This window comes from Lissotriton vulgaris, chromosome 8, assembly GCF_964263255.1.
Source record: "Lissotriton vulgaris chromosome 8, aLisVul1.2, whole genome shotgun sequence".
In the NCBI taxonomy this organism is placed as follows: Eukaryota; Metazoa; Chordata; class Amphibia; order Caudata; family Salamandridae; genus Lissotriton; species Lissotriton vulgaris.
In genome coordinates this window covers 46,662,307-46,676,727 of record NC_141696.1, presented here as the reverse complement: position 1 = coordinate 46,676,727, position 14,421 = coordinate 46,662,307, and the positions used below count along the sequence as shown (strand labels likewise).

The 14,421-nt window shown below is 49.1% G+C and overlaps 1 protein-coding gene across 1 annotated transcript in view; it reads left to right on the top strand.

The window, feature by feature from the left end:
- Positions 1-14,421, top strand: part of LOC147693352 (transient receptor potential cation channel subfamily M member 2-like) — a 3,804,886-nt gene that overhangs the window by 3,051,555 nt on the left and 738,910 nt on the right. The window lies entirely within an intron of this gene.

The window sequence follows — 14,421 nt, the reverse complement described above, 5'->3', positions numbered from 1 at the left end:
GCAGGGATTTACGAAAAATTGAAAGAAAAAGAATGGGAGGTGGGAGATAAAAAGATTATCTGGACTGAATTAGAAGACGAGGAAAATAGACGTACCCCAGGTTTAGGTCTTGGGGAAAAAACTAAAGCACTACCAGGATTATTAGTACAGGTTTTGCCAAGATTATTGACAGTTAAAAAGGAAGACTGGGATGCGATCTCAGCCTGCAAACAGAAACAAGACGAAGACACTAGTGATTTTTATTCCAGATTCGAGAAATGTTTTATTATTAATAGTGGCCTGAAAACAAGTAGCGAATCATATCCACATCTTTTTGTGACTAAATTAGTCGAGAATTCCTTACCCCAGGTTAAAAACAGAGTATTGAAAGTTGAAAGTACATGGCAAGCTAATACGCCTTCCCAAATGTTACAGATGTTACAGTACCATCAGAACAGAATCAGAGAGGAACACGATCATGAACAGAGACGTATGAAAGATACGAAAATGAAAGTACTAGTTGCCCAGTCTGTTCCAGCAGATGGTCAGAAGAGGGGTAACACGCAGAACACACAGACTAGTCATTCTACAGGTCCTGTTAAGGGGAATTGCAATTACTGCAAACAGCCAGGTCACTTTATAAGTGAATGTGCCGTTCTCAGACACAATATTGCTACAGGCAAAACGAAAGAAAGACCACGTCCGCCTAGACCAGAACACGTTCAACAGAATATTCCACAGAATCCGCAACCTCCACAGAATGCACAGCAACAGACAGTAGCTGTACCCCAACCCATTGCCGCAACACAACACGTCACACAGCAAATGTACCAGTATGCACAGTCAGATTACCCCGATTATCAGCAGTACACATGAAACAGCCTAGAGAGGGAGGTTGGCTTGCCCCTTATCGAGGTTCCTGTAGATCAAGATGGTCCCTATGTACATAGTCAGGTATTAGGGAAAGACAGAAAATTTTTGATTGACACAGGGGCGAGCAGAACTACCATTAGTCATGACGAGGTTCCAGGGGCACCCCTCTCAGGCTCACAGAATGTTTCCCTTGGATTTTCAGGAAAGCCTATTGTTAACGAAGTATCACAGCCAGTTCCCCTTGCAGTTGGTCCATTGTCCCGTACTACAGATTTATTGCTTACGAAATCATGTCCCGAAAACTTGCTTGGTATTAAAACGCTGAAAGCTTTAGGAGCTGTTATATGTTGTTCTCCGGAAGGAGTGAGATTATTCCTTCGTGATTTTAAGGGTCATTATGTGTTGAGAGATTTTGATGTAAGATTGAAAAATGTTCCACAGCATTTATGGGCGCATGGTCCAACTGATGTAGTTTGTATGCACATTACTCCTTATCGTGTCACACTCAAGCAAGGTGTTGTACTGCCCCGAATCCGACAATACAAATTGCCTCCCGAGGCTGTAGCGGCCTTACTGAAAATTATTGACAAACTCATTGCCCAAGGAGTAGTTGTAGAAACTGACTCCAATGTATGTAATTCTCCAATCATTCCGATTCTTAAACAAACTGACCCGAATGCACCTCCAGTCTACAGGCTGGTGATCGATCTTCGCGAACTCAATAAATGCATAGTACCACAGTACCCAGTGGTCCCAGATATTTCATCACTATTGACTGCCATTGATTCCGAAGCTGCGTTCTTTACTGTAATTGACCTTAAGAACGCCTTCTTTAGTGTCCCCATTCATCCCGATAGCCAATATCTTTTTGGTTTCTGTTTAAATGGACGAAGCTTCAAATTTGCACGTGCACCTCAAGGGTTCACGAAAAGTCCTAGTATTTACAGTCAAGCCCTGAAACGACAACTAGACAGTATTCACATGCCTACTGACACTGCTCTACTACAGTATGTTGATGATCTACTGATCACAGCACGGACCGAACGTGACTGCGAGCGCGCGTCACTGACAGTCTTGTATTTTCTGGCCGAAAAGGGGCACAAGGTGTCCCCTTCGAAGCTCCAATTCTGTGCCCAGCAAGTGGTATACCTTGGGCACTTGCTGTCCAAGAGGGGTAGACAGTTGACACCAGATCGTATCCAGTTAATTGCACATCTGCCACAACCCAAGACTCAAAAGGAAGTACGGGCCTTCATTGGCCTCACTTCGTACTGCAGACAATGGATTCCCCAATATGCATTTCTAGCCAAGCCACTCATACAGTTGACAACACAGGAGGCAGCGACTTCGACTGTCCTCCCTTGGACTCAGGAACATACACAAGCTTTTAATGACTTGAAGAAAGCTTTATGTCAAGCACCAGTTTTAGCGACACCATGTTACAGTAAACCTTTTACACTTTTTGTCACAGAACGCGATGGCACAGCGTTATCCGTTCTCACACAAGATCAAGCAGGACACCATAATCCTTGTGCTTATTTTTCTAGTACATTGGATCCAGTAGCCCAGGCTTTGCCTGCGTGCCTAAAATCAGTTGCAGCGACAGCTCTAGCTATCAGACAAAGCGATTCAATAGTGTTAGGACATCCCTTGACAGTACAAGTTCCACATTCCGTGGAAGTTCTTTTGAACCGTACCCAGACTCAGCACTTAACCATAGCACGACTGACAGGTTATGAATTGACACTGTTCCAGCCACACATAGAAATCAGACGCTGCATCATACTCAACCCTGCCACATTGTTACCCTCGAGTACAACAGATCCAGCACCACATGACTGTTTAGAAGTCATTAATACAGTAACAAAGCCCCGACAAGACTTGACAGACATTGCCTTGACCGATCCAGACCTGACACTTTACGTGGATGGTTCATGTATGAGAACAAACACAGGAGAGTTAGTGGCCGCCTATGCAGTGACCACTGAAACTGAAGTCATAGAAACACATCGTATTGACACACTATCTGCTCAAGCTGCAGAGCTCATTGCTCTGACCCAAGCATGTATATTAGCTAAGAACAAGAAAGTTAACATATACACAGATTCACAGTATGCATTTGGAGTCGTTCACGACTTCGGAGTTCTTTGGGAAGAGAGAGGTTTTTTTACTTCTCACGGTACCAAGATCCAGCATGGTCCCCTCATTCAAGCTTTGTTAGAAGCAATACACTTGCCTACAGCCATAGCCATCATGAAATGTAAAGCACATACTAAAGTCACCGACACTATTTCCCAGGGTAACGACCTGGCAGATCGAACAGCCAAACTCACAGCTCAGACAGACATTCCGACTGACACGACAAAGACTAACGTACCTACACTGACACATTGCCTGACAGTTAAGTATCCCACTCTAGACGTACTCGACATACAGACACATGCAACACCAGACGAAATCAAGAAATGGACTGAACAAGGAGGGATCCAAACAGATCAGGGATGGATGACGAAGGGAAGAGCCACATGGTTCCTCCCCGACTCTATGGTTGAAATCATCAATAACACAGCACATAGTCCAGCACACTTAGGAGAGAAAGCCATGTTAGACAGTTTACAGAATCTCTGGTACAACAAACATTTACGAGCAGCCGCAAAACAGAAAGTGCGTACTTGCATGATCTGTTGTCAGTTCAACCCAGGAAAAGGTGTCCCCGTGGAACAGGGTGGATTTCATCCTCCTGACCATCCTTTTGAAGTCCTCCAGATGGATTATATCCAGATGGACAGATGCCGAGGATTCAAGTATGTCCTCGTAGTTGTATGTGCTCTTTCCCGATGGACAGAAGCATATCCAGTCCCCGATTACACTGCTGCAACCACTACCAAACAGCTGGTACGTGAGTTTTTCCCACGGTACGGTTTGCCCTGTGTCGTGTACTCTGATAATGGACAGCCATTCTCGTCCGAGCTCATGAAACAGGTATCACTCCTGTTAGGTTACCAATGGAAGTTCCACTGTGTCCAACATCCTGAAGCCGCAGGTCTCGTAGAGAGACATAATCAGACCCTGAAAACACGCCTAGCCAAAATATGTGCCGAGAAAGGTGTAGATTGGATAGTTGCCTTGCCAGTTGCACTCTTTTACATGCGAATGGTAGCTCATTCTAGGACAGGGCTATCCCCGTATGAGGTGGTCTTCGGTAGGCCTCCGAATATGTGGGGGACGCCTATGCCCCGTAAGATTACTGGTGTTGACAGTTTTATGCTGACAGATTACTTGGCATCCTTGATGTCTGCACTACAATCTTGTCGTTCACAGGTCGCTGCTGCCTTTCCGGACAACACCCAAGTAAAACCACATGAAGTCCGCCCTGGTGACCTCGTCTACATACGCAACTTCGACAGGAAGAGTCCGCTGGAACCCAGATGGAAACAGCCCAAATTGGTTTTATTGTCAACAAGGACTGCAGTCAAGCTGGAGGGAAGGAAAGGATGGCTTCATTCGAGCCATGTGAAAAAAGTTCACGGACTGTGTCCAGACGTTCGGATTAAGGACTGCCCACTTTCAGAGACTGATTCTAAACTCCCCCTGCTAGAGAAAACTCCCCAAGAGGAGTACCGTGCCAAGTTGAGGTCTAGTAAGTCAGACAACGTTTAATTGTTTAAGTCCCCCTCGGGTGAAGCGGTTAGACAGGTTTCTGACAATGTATGAGATAGACCCAAGTAGTCAGAGAGATAGGCGTAACGAGAAAAGAAAAAAGCACTGTAAAGTTTTGCACAGCGGATGCATAATCGCCTTATTTTCCATGTTTCTTCTGAGTCTTACGATAATTTGCATAAGTTTACTGTTACATGTTTTTTTCCCTCTTGATTCACATGTACATGCTTCCTCTAATGACACTGTGGAGCACACTTTTAGTGACCTGCCCCCACATGAATTGTCCTACCGTTTAGCTATGTGCAACAATACATTCATCCGTATGTTACATCATTCTCATCAAACCAGCAATGCCACCATTTGCTGGGTATGCGGCCGACTCCCTCCCTATCAGAAGTACAAGGGAGCTCTGCCCCTCTTTCCTTATCCGTTCACACATAATGGTTCGTGTGGTGCATGGTTTACTTTAATGTCTTCCCTAGATAGTAAGTCCACGGTTTCCCAAGGCAATTGGATATGGGGGAACCTGAATACAGTCATGAATAAAATATGTTTCCCAGACAAAGAAGGTCTTCCCCAAAGGACAGGGACCGATCTAGAAAACGAAGTGTATGGATTAGGTAAGTTTACACTTAACCTCATGATCCTGAATGTGCAGTCTGAGACTAATTCGGACTTGCCGTTTATTACAGTTTTGCCAGTGAAAGGTGAAATATGCGTCAGAAAGAATGGTTCAGTACATCTAGGACACAGTGATTGTAATACTGTTGTCGAATTCAGTGATAAAGGAAAGTCTACTTTCAAAGCTTCCCGCCATTCTTATTTTATATGTGGTCAGACAGCCTATGTACGTCTGCCATTGGATTGGGATGGGACGTGCTATATTGCGTTCCTATTGCCACCTGTTTTTCTAGCCCCGCCTGATTATCACAGAAATCCAAACCTTGTGCATGTAAGACATAGAAGGGAGATCAAGACCCCGATTGTCGATCAGACTGAAACAACATGGGAGCAATATACAGATTTCAATAAAGGATTCTTTTTCTTTGTAGGTCCTGTCCAGAATAGTAAATTGATACGCAAATTAACTAGAACTTTAGAAGCAGTAGTGAACGAGACTACTTCTGCTCTAGGTAACTTGACCGAGGAACAGTCTGCTATGAGACTCGTTGTTCTTCAAAATCGCCTTGTCCTTGACGTCATCCTGGCAGATAGGGGCGGGGCTTGTAGAGTCATCGGATCCAGTTGTTGCGTGTTTATTCCAAATAACGCGCCATCCGTGTATAAGGCCATAACTCGGCTTCATGAAATAGCTCATCTGATACACCAGAATCCAGGCTCCTAGACTTGGTCCGGTTGGTTCTGGAGTGTGATATCCGCCTGGGGATGGAAATTGTTATCGTTCCTAGGAATAATATTGGTCATAGTATTCAGTTGTTGTCTCTGTCTGCAATGTGGGCCAGCGATTTGCGGCTTGTGCACCACAGCTTGTATCCCCCGTTCAAGTACACGTTCCCGCTCCCGAATAAAGAAAGATGAACAAATGATGCTTTATGAACAGATAGATGGTCTCATGAATATAGATATATCCTAAAGGGTGTAGTAGGGTCCAAGGAGGGAATGAGGTAATAGAACTTTTCAGGTAGCTAATGTGTCCCCCACTCGCACCCTATCCATGCACCCATGTTCCATGTATGTTGTGTAACTTCTGTTCTGTACATGCTAGAAAGACGCAAATACATTTGCGTCCATCCTTAACATGTTAGCTATCCAGCCATACCAAGAAATCCTGCTATATAAGTTCCTATGCCTATGGTGCCAACGTCTTTACATGGTGCACTTCTGAATTTCGCACACGTTTTCTCCATGTTTCCTGGCCCAGTCGAGCTAGGCCCTTAACGAGGCCCCTTCGCCTCATCTCTCCTGTCTCCGAAAGCTGTACGCATCCCTGACCCCTGCCTTACTTCCTGCCAGCGCAGCGGTGCCCGGCTCAGCCTGGACTGCCTGCCAAATTCATGTTTTGCCTACAGTTATCTACTCAGCCTCCTCGAAAACACATTCCAGTCTAGTGAAATAGGTAAACATATTCCCGGCTGCAGAGCAAAGGGCCCAGCCTTCCTGTCCTCCTTGCAAGTGATTTACTGAATCCGTTACCATGGCAGGCCTATGGCTCCGCGCATTGCACCAAGACACGTATGCATGCACTAGCATTCAGTATGGTATGGCCTCTGTCCGAGAGACCTTTTACTCCAGACACTACATCCTCCAAACACCAGATACCAGATATGCTATAGGTACAGGTTGCCCTGACATTCCAGACACCAGTCTCCTCCACTAGTGCTAAAGTCAAAGCCCCCAATTCCCCCCAGTTACGCGTCATGCTAGTTGCGCGCGCATCTAGGTTAAGGGTTTCTGCTGATTCTGCAAACTTTCTCTATGCATCCACCCACATGTGACGTATCTTGTGACCTTTCTCTGACATGTACAGTACACGCCCATGTGTACGCCCTTTTACACGCCTCCTATTACGCACATGTGTTCTTATCTCTCTCTCTTCACCTGTTACGCCTACTGTATTGGTTTAAACTGTAACATTTTACTATATATAATGTGTAATGTTAATAAAACGTTGACTGTCCCTTCCTGAACCTTAGAGGTGATGGAACATGATGCTCCATCCTTGAGGATTATTCCATAAAAGCCTGTATGACTCAGATACCACGGACTCTGCCTCTCATTTGAATGAGCTGTCTTGTATTGATAATTATACGGAAAAATGCATCGGTAAAATTTATTTACCACAGAAGGATGGGAGAGACCTCTCAAAAAGCCTGCAACCAGCATAGTGGACTATGTGCTTGGCCTCCGCTCCTGGATGGCTGAGTACATGGAGAAGGCATCCAAAAACCTTAAGGCCAGCCAAGAACTCCAAAAAGCTTGGCATGACCAAAAGGCTGTCCTGACTGTTTACCAGCCTGGACAGAAGGTGTGGGTGTTGGAGCCAGTGGCCCCAGCAGCACTCAAAGACAAATGGTCTGGGCCCTACACCATCCTGGAGAAAAAGGGAGAGGTCACCTACCTGGTGGACCTTGGAACTCCCAGGAGCCCCCACAGGGTGCTCCATGTCAACAGGCTCAAGGCATATGCCGACAGGAAGGACATGAGCTTGCTCATGGCCATAGATGAGGGACAGGAGGAAGAGAGTGACCCTCTCCCAGACCTGCTCACTCAGAATCCTGACGATGGGTCAGTAGACGGTGTTGTCTTTTGTGGCAGCCTCTCTGAACATCAACAGAAGGATTGTAAACAGGTTCTTCAATCCTTCCGGCATATGTTCTCTCTAACACCCAGTCAGACCAATTGGTGTACCCATGAGGTTGACACTGGTGACAGCTTGCCCGTCAAGAGTAAAATCTACAGGCAGCCCGATCCCGTTAGAGACTGCAACAAAACTGAAGTGCAGAAAATGTTGGAGTTGGGAGTCATTGAACCCTCGGATAGCACTTGGGCTAGTCCCGTAGTTCTAGTGCCGAAACCTCACACCCCGGGTGGTAAGAAAGAGATGAGGTTCTGCGTAGACTACAGGGGTCTCAATGCAGTCTCTAAGACTGATGCTCACCCAATACCAAGGGCAGATGCGATTATAGATAGATTGGCTTCTGCCAACTACTTAAGTACGTTTGACCTGACCGCTGGGTATTGGCAAATCAGCTTAGCTGAGGACGCCAAGCCCAAGACCGCATTTTCTACCCCTGGTGGGCATTATCAGTTTGTGGTAATGCCCTTTGGTTTGAAAAATGCACCTGCCACCTTCCAAAGGCTAGTGAATCACGTTCTCACTGGGCTGGATGACTTCTGTGCAGCGTATCTTGACGATATTGTTGTCTTTAGCTCCACCTGGGAGGATCACCTGGTCCACCTGAGGAAAGTGTTAGAGGCTCTGCAAGCCGCAGGTCTCACTATCAAGGCCACCAAGTGCCAGATAGGGCAGACACAGGTTGTATACTTGGGCCACCTTGTAGGTGGAGGCCAAGTTCAACCACTGGAGAGCAAAATACAGTCAATCAGGGACTGGGCTCCTCCAACCACCCAGACTCAGGTTCGAGCTTTCTTGGGCCTGACTGGTTACTACCGAAAGGTTGTCAGAAATTATGGATCGATTGTGACTCCACTTAATGAACTGACGAGTAAGAAAATGCCAAAAAAGGTTCAGTGGACAGCGAGCTGTCAAAAAGCATTCGATGACCTAACACAGGCCATGTGCACGGCACCTATCCTCAAGAGTCCAGACTACTCCAAACTATTCATTGTCCAAACAGATGCTTCTGAGTTGGGTGAGGGAGCTGTTCTATCTCAACTGAATTTTGATGGTAATGACCAGCCCATTGCTTTTATAAGCAGACGGCTGACCCCCAGAGAGAAAAATTGGTCAGCTATTGAGAGGGAGGCCTTTGCTGTGGTTTGGGCCCTGAAGAAACTGAGGCCATACTTATTTGGCACTCATTTCAAGATTCAGACCGACCATAAGCCCCTCTTATGGCTAAATCAGATGAAGGGTGAAAACCCCAAACTGCTTAGGTGGTCCATTTCCCTACAGGGGATGGACTTCACAGTGGAGCATAGACCTGGCACTGATCATGGCAAAGCAGATGGGCTCTCCAGGTATTTCCACTTAGAACAAGAAGACTCACCTGGTCAAGGTTAGTTTATTGTCCCAACGTTTGGGGGTGGGGGGTCATGTAGGAGAGTAGGGTCTGCAATCCTATGATCACCCAGATTTTTTGCTTTTGTTTCACTGGTTTACGACTTTCTCGGGCTGTGGGCCTGCCAATCAGACCCACAGCCTAGCTGGTCTCTCGCTAAATTGATGTGTAACTTAGGTGCATTACCCAATTGGAACTGGGCCACCTTTTCAGACCCTGTAACTCAGGGCATCAGTGTACCCAGGGCCTACCAGGGGCTGAAGCATGTATTATGCCACCCCTGGATGGCCATCTAAATCTGACACAACTGGCTGCGCGACAGCTGGGGCAACGTGGCGTACTCGCCCTCTGCTTTAGATATAGTATACCTATGTCTAACCCTCAAATGGACACCCGAGTTCCTATCAGCCACTCCTATGGCAGGCCTTGACAATCCTGAAGGCAGAGTGCGTGGAATCGTGTGAATTGGGCTCTGGCACGAGCCGAGCCCGGTTGCAGCTTGCAGAACCAAGACCCAATGGCTGGTAACTTCGGTATCGTGTTATCAAGACATGTCGAGTAAGGTGTCATACGAATCGGGATACTGACCCATCACCAATGCTGACGACGGGGTTAGCATTCCACCCTTCTAGAGGGACACGACATGTACGTAACTGTGAACCCCGGTTAAAGTTAACTGAAGCCTCAGCTCCACAAACTGGATGCTGCCACCACAGACACGAGTCTGACCTCCTGCTGCTGGGAGTCCTTCCAGCGAGGAGAGCTTGGACAAAGGGTTTCCTGTCCGGGGCGGTGCTCGCACCATCCCAGACAGGGTTTTGTGTATCCTGGGTAGGCAGGGCTTTACAGGAAGGTGACTGCGGAGTGGCACCCCGGTGCTCACTACGCATCTGCCGGCTAGAACCAGTTCCAGGGGCACACCAGCCCCTGACCTGGGGAAAGTCCGGCATGGGAGAGGGGTGTAACTACCCCCCTTCCTGGTCCCACCCCTAGGGCAGGACCAAGTCGCGTACCCACCCCTTTCTTTAGGATAAAGGCAGGAGCGGGGACCCTTCCAAATTAGATCATCTTTGAATCAAGAATACTTTCTACGAAAGGAACTCTCGACTTCTTCTCAAGATTTCTCCCTTGTGGCTAAGGAGTAGTCACCCTGCATCCGCAGGCACCATCTAAGAACTCTGCGGTTTGCTGCACGTCCTTCCTCAGGAATCCGACTGCCCAGCTCAACGAGAACTGGTTTCCCTGGCACCTCTGACCTCTACCCACATCGTCAGCTCAGCTGAGATCCGTGGGTGCGACGAGACCTCGAGGGACCGGCCATCAACAGAACCTGCACGATTTCCTAAACCAGCACGACCACCGAGGGATCCTCTGGTGAGTGCTCTGGGGTCCGAGAAGCCCCGACCCTGAGCAGCTCCAGCACCGAAGTGCAGCCTCCCAGCATCTCCACGATCTGCGTGGGGCCCTTCTTCTTTTTGCTGCTCATCACGTTGTCCGGTTACTAGCCGCTGGCTTGTAACCTTCTCGACGACGTCCGACAACCAACGCTGCTGGTCTGGTTGCTCCAGACTGGCCTTTGCTCCCTTCTGCGAGAGGAGCACCCCGGACCCTCCTGGTCCACTCAAGACGCCATTTTAGGTCCACCACGTGGCCCTGAACTTGCCAAGGCTTGTTGCCCCAATCCTGGGCCCAGCGACGCCGACAGCATCAACCTTCGTGGGACAGCTCGCACCTCCATCCTGGTCGCTGACAACGCCTCCTGGTCCGTGAGACTGCAGAGCCTAGCGTCGCCCACTCACCTAGTCGAGGGGACGATCATCCGGTCCCCTCCTGGTACCCTCTGACTACTGGCTAGTAGTACGAACTTGGTCCCCTCTGCTTTCAGGTGTCATCCATCTCTGATCCAGGCTTGGATCTCTACGAACTATCTCCACTGGTCGCCGGCCAGCAACTCCTTCCTTCCGGCTCATGGTTCGTCAGCGAGGACTCCCGACGTCTGTAAAGACTTGTGCAGCCGCAGCCCCCGGGCTAGGTAACTTCGGCATTTCGGTGCCCGCATAGCCTCAGTATGAATGAATGAATGAATGACTTTTATTGTGTGGTTACTTAAAACCATTACATTAAGATCAAGTATAAAATTACAAAAATTAAAAACCACAAAATTCCAGTAGTCAAGTGTATCTTAAAAAGTTCCCAAAGTTCGTGGGGGCAAAAAAAACAAAACTCACAGAGTTTCTGGTGACAAGCGTTTGTAAGAAGTTCCCAAAGTTCATACGGGCGCACGCGGTCGGGGGCCTGTGAGGCCACCGGGGGTTCATACAGCAAGGTCTCTATTCCTGCGTGTTTAAGCGCCCAGCCCCCAGCGTAGCGCTCCGCATTTGCGTAGTTCATTTCAGCCAATTGTGTATATTGAGCAAAGTGTACAGCGCCGTCACTGCAGTTGTCCTTCTCAGGCTTAATATTATCTGACACCTGTGTGCATAGCGCTGCTGCTCGCATTAGTTGTTTTGCATTCAATCAGCCTTCGCATAGCGCCGTGTTGTTATTTGGGAGCCCTCCATTTTGTTGTGCCTGCAGCCCGTCCCTCCCCCTTCGCTAACGCCTCCCAGCTCCCCCTCCCACCCACGAAGCACTTGGAACTACTCTGCTGAGAAGCCCCTGTGACCAGCTGAACTCCCAGTGAAGCGGTTGCTCCTGCCCACCTCCCGACCGACCTACAAGCGCCCTGTGGTATCGTAGCGCTGACTAATCACTGCAGTATATTTTAATTTGGCATTTGACTCACTCGTGTTTAAGCGCCCAGCCCCCAGCGTAGCGCTCCGCATTTGCGTAGTTCATTTCAGCCAATTGTGTATATTGTGCAAAGTGTACAGCGCCGTCACTGCAGTTGTCCTTCTCAGGCTTAATATTATCTGACACCTGTGTGCATAGCGCTGCTGCTCGCATTAGTTGTTTTGCATTCAATCAGCCTTCGCATAGCGCCGTGTTGTTATTTGGGAGCCCTCCATTTTGTTGTGCCTGCAGCCCGTCCCTCCCCCTTCGCTAACGCCTCCCAGCTCCCCCTCCCACCCACGAAGCACTTGGAACTACTCTGCTGAGAAGCCCCTGTGACCAGCTGAACTCCCAGTGAAGCGGTTGCTCCTGCCCACCTCCCGACCGACCTACAAGCGCCCTGTGGTATCGTAGCGCTGACTAATCACTGCAGTATATTTTAATTTGGCATTTGACTCACTCGTGTTTAAGCGCCCAGCCCCCAGCGTAGCGCTCCGCATTTGCGTTGTTCATTTCAGCCAATTGTGTATATTGTGCAAAGTGTACAGCGCCGTCACTGCAGTTGTCCTTCTCAGGCTTAATATTATCTGACACCTGTGTGCATAGCTCTGCTGCTCGGATTAGTTGTTTTGCATTCAATCAGCCTTCGTATAGCGCCGTGTTGTTATTTGGGAGCCCTCCATTTTGTTGTGCCTGCAGCCTGTCCCTCCCCCTTCGCTAACGCCTCCCAGCTCCCCCTCCCACCCACGAAGCACTTGGAACTACTCTGCTGAGAAGCCCCTGTGACCAGCTGAACTCCCAGTGAAGCGGTTGCTCCTGCCCACCTCCCGACCGACCTACAAGCGCCCTGTGGTATCGTAGCGCTGACTAATCACTGCAGTATATTTTAATTTGGCATTTGACTCACTCGTGTTTAAGCGCCCAGCCCCCAGCGTAGCGCTCCGCATTTGCGTAGTTCATTTCAGCCAATTGTGTATATTGTGCAAAGTGTACAGCGCCTTCACTGCAGTTGTCCTTCTCAGGCTTAATATTATCTGACACCTGTGTGCATAGCGCTGCTGCTCGCATTAGTTGTTTTGTATTCAATCAGCCTTCGCATAGCGCCGTGTTGTTATTTGGGAGCCCTCCATTTTGTTGTGCCTGCAGCCCGTCCCTCCCCCTTCGCTAACGCCTCCCAGCTCCCCCTCCCACCCACGAAGCACTTGGAACTACTCTGCTGAGAAGCCCCTGTGACCAGCTGAACTCCCAGTGAGTCGGTTGCTCCTGCCCACCTCCCGACCGACCTACAAGCGCCCTGTGGTATCGTAGCGCTGACTAATCACTGCAGTATATTTTAATTTGGCATTTGACTCACTCGTGTTTAAGCGCCCAGCCCCCAGCGTAGCGCTCCGCATTTGCGTAGTTCATTTCAGCCAATTGTGTATATTGTGCAAAGTGTACAGCGCCGTCACTGCAGTTGTCCTTCTCAGGCTTAATATTATCTGACACCTGTGTGCATAGCGCTGCTGCTCGCATTAGTTGTTTTGCATTCAATCAGCCTTCGCATAGCGCCGTGTTGTTATTTGGGAGCCCTCCATTTTGTTGTGCCTGCAGCCCGTCCCTCCCCCTTCGCTAACGCCTCCCAGCTCCCCCTCCCACGCTCCGCCCCCCCACCATCCATTTATGGCCAATGCCCCCACGCGCAGCGTCCACGCGCTACGGCCACGCCGAAGGTGCGCCAAAGGTAAGCCCGTCTACGCCCGTCCGCGCCTGGACCGCGCCCAGCGCCAGAGCCCCTGGTCCTCGTAAAGTCCACCCCCCGCATCACTTACGATGCCACCACCCTCTCAGCCCTCAACCCCGGCCGCTCCCTCAACTGCGTCCAAACTGCTCCTGGACACACCCATGGACCCTTTTCCTGCTACTCCTGCAAGTTCGACGGCACCAAGAACAACTCCTCACCTACGAACTCACAACAGATATCCGATCCCAACCACCTACAATGCATCCTGCTCAACACCCGCTCGGTCCACAGACACGCCATTGACCTCTGGAATCTACTCGACTCCATCTCCCCGGACGTCGCCTTCCTAACAGAAACATGGATGAACGCCTCTTCAGCCCCAGACATCACCATCGCCATCCCGGAAGGCTATAAGATCATTCGCAAGGACCGTACCGGCCAAACAGGAGGAGGCATTGTTATCGTCCATAAGAAATCCATCCGCATCTCAACCAGCTCAGACGTCAATCTCGCCAAATCTGAACACCTTCACTTCCAGATCCACATCGACCCCAAGACCACACTCAGAGGCAACCTCCTTTACAGGCCACCAGGACCCCGCGCACAGTTTAGTGAAGACATCACGGACTTCATCACTCCACACGCGCTCCCTTCCGAGGACTACATCCTTTTGGGAGACCTCAACTTTCACCTTGATAAGAACAACGACCG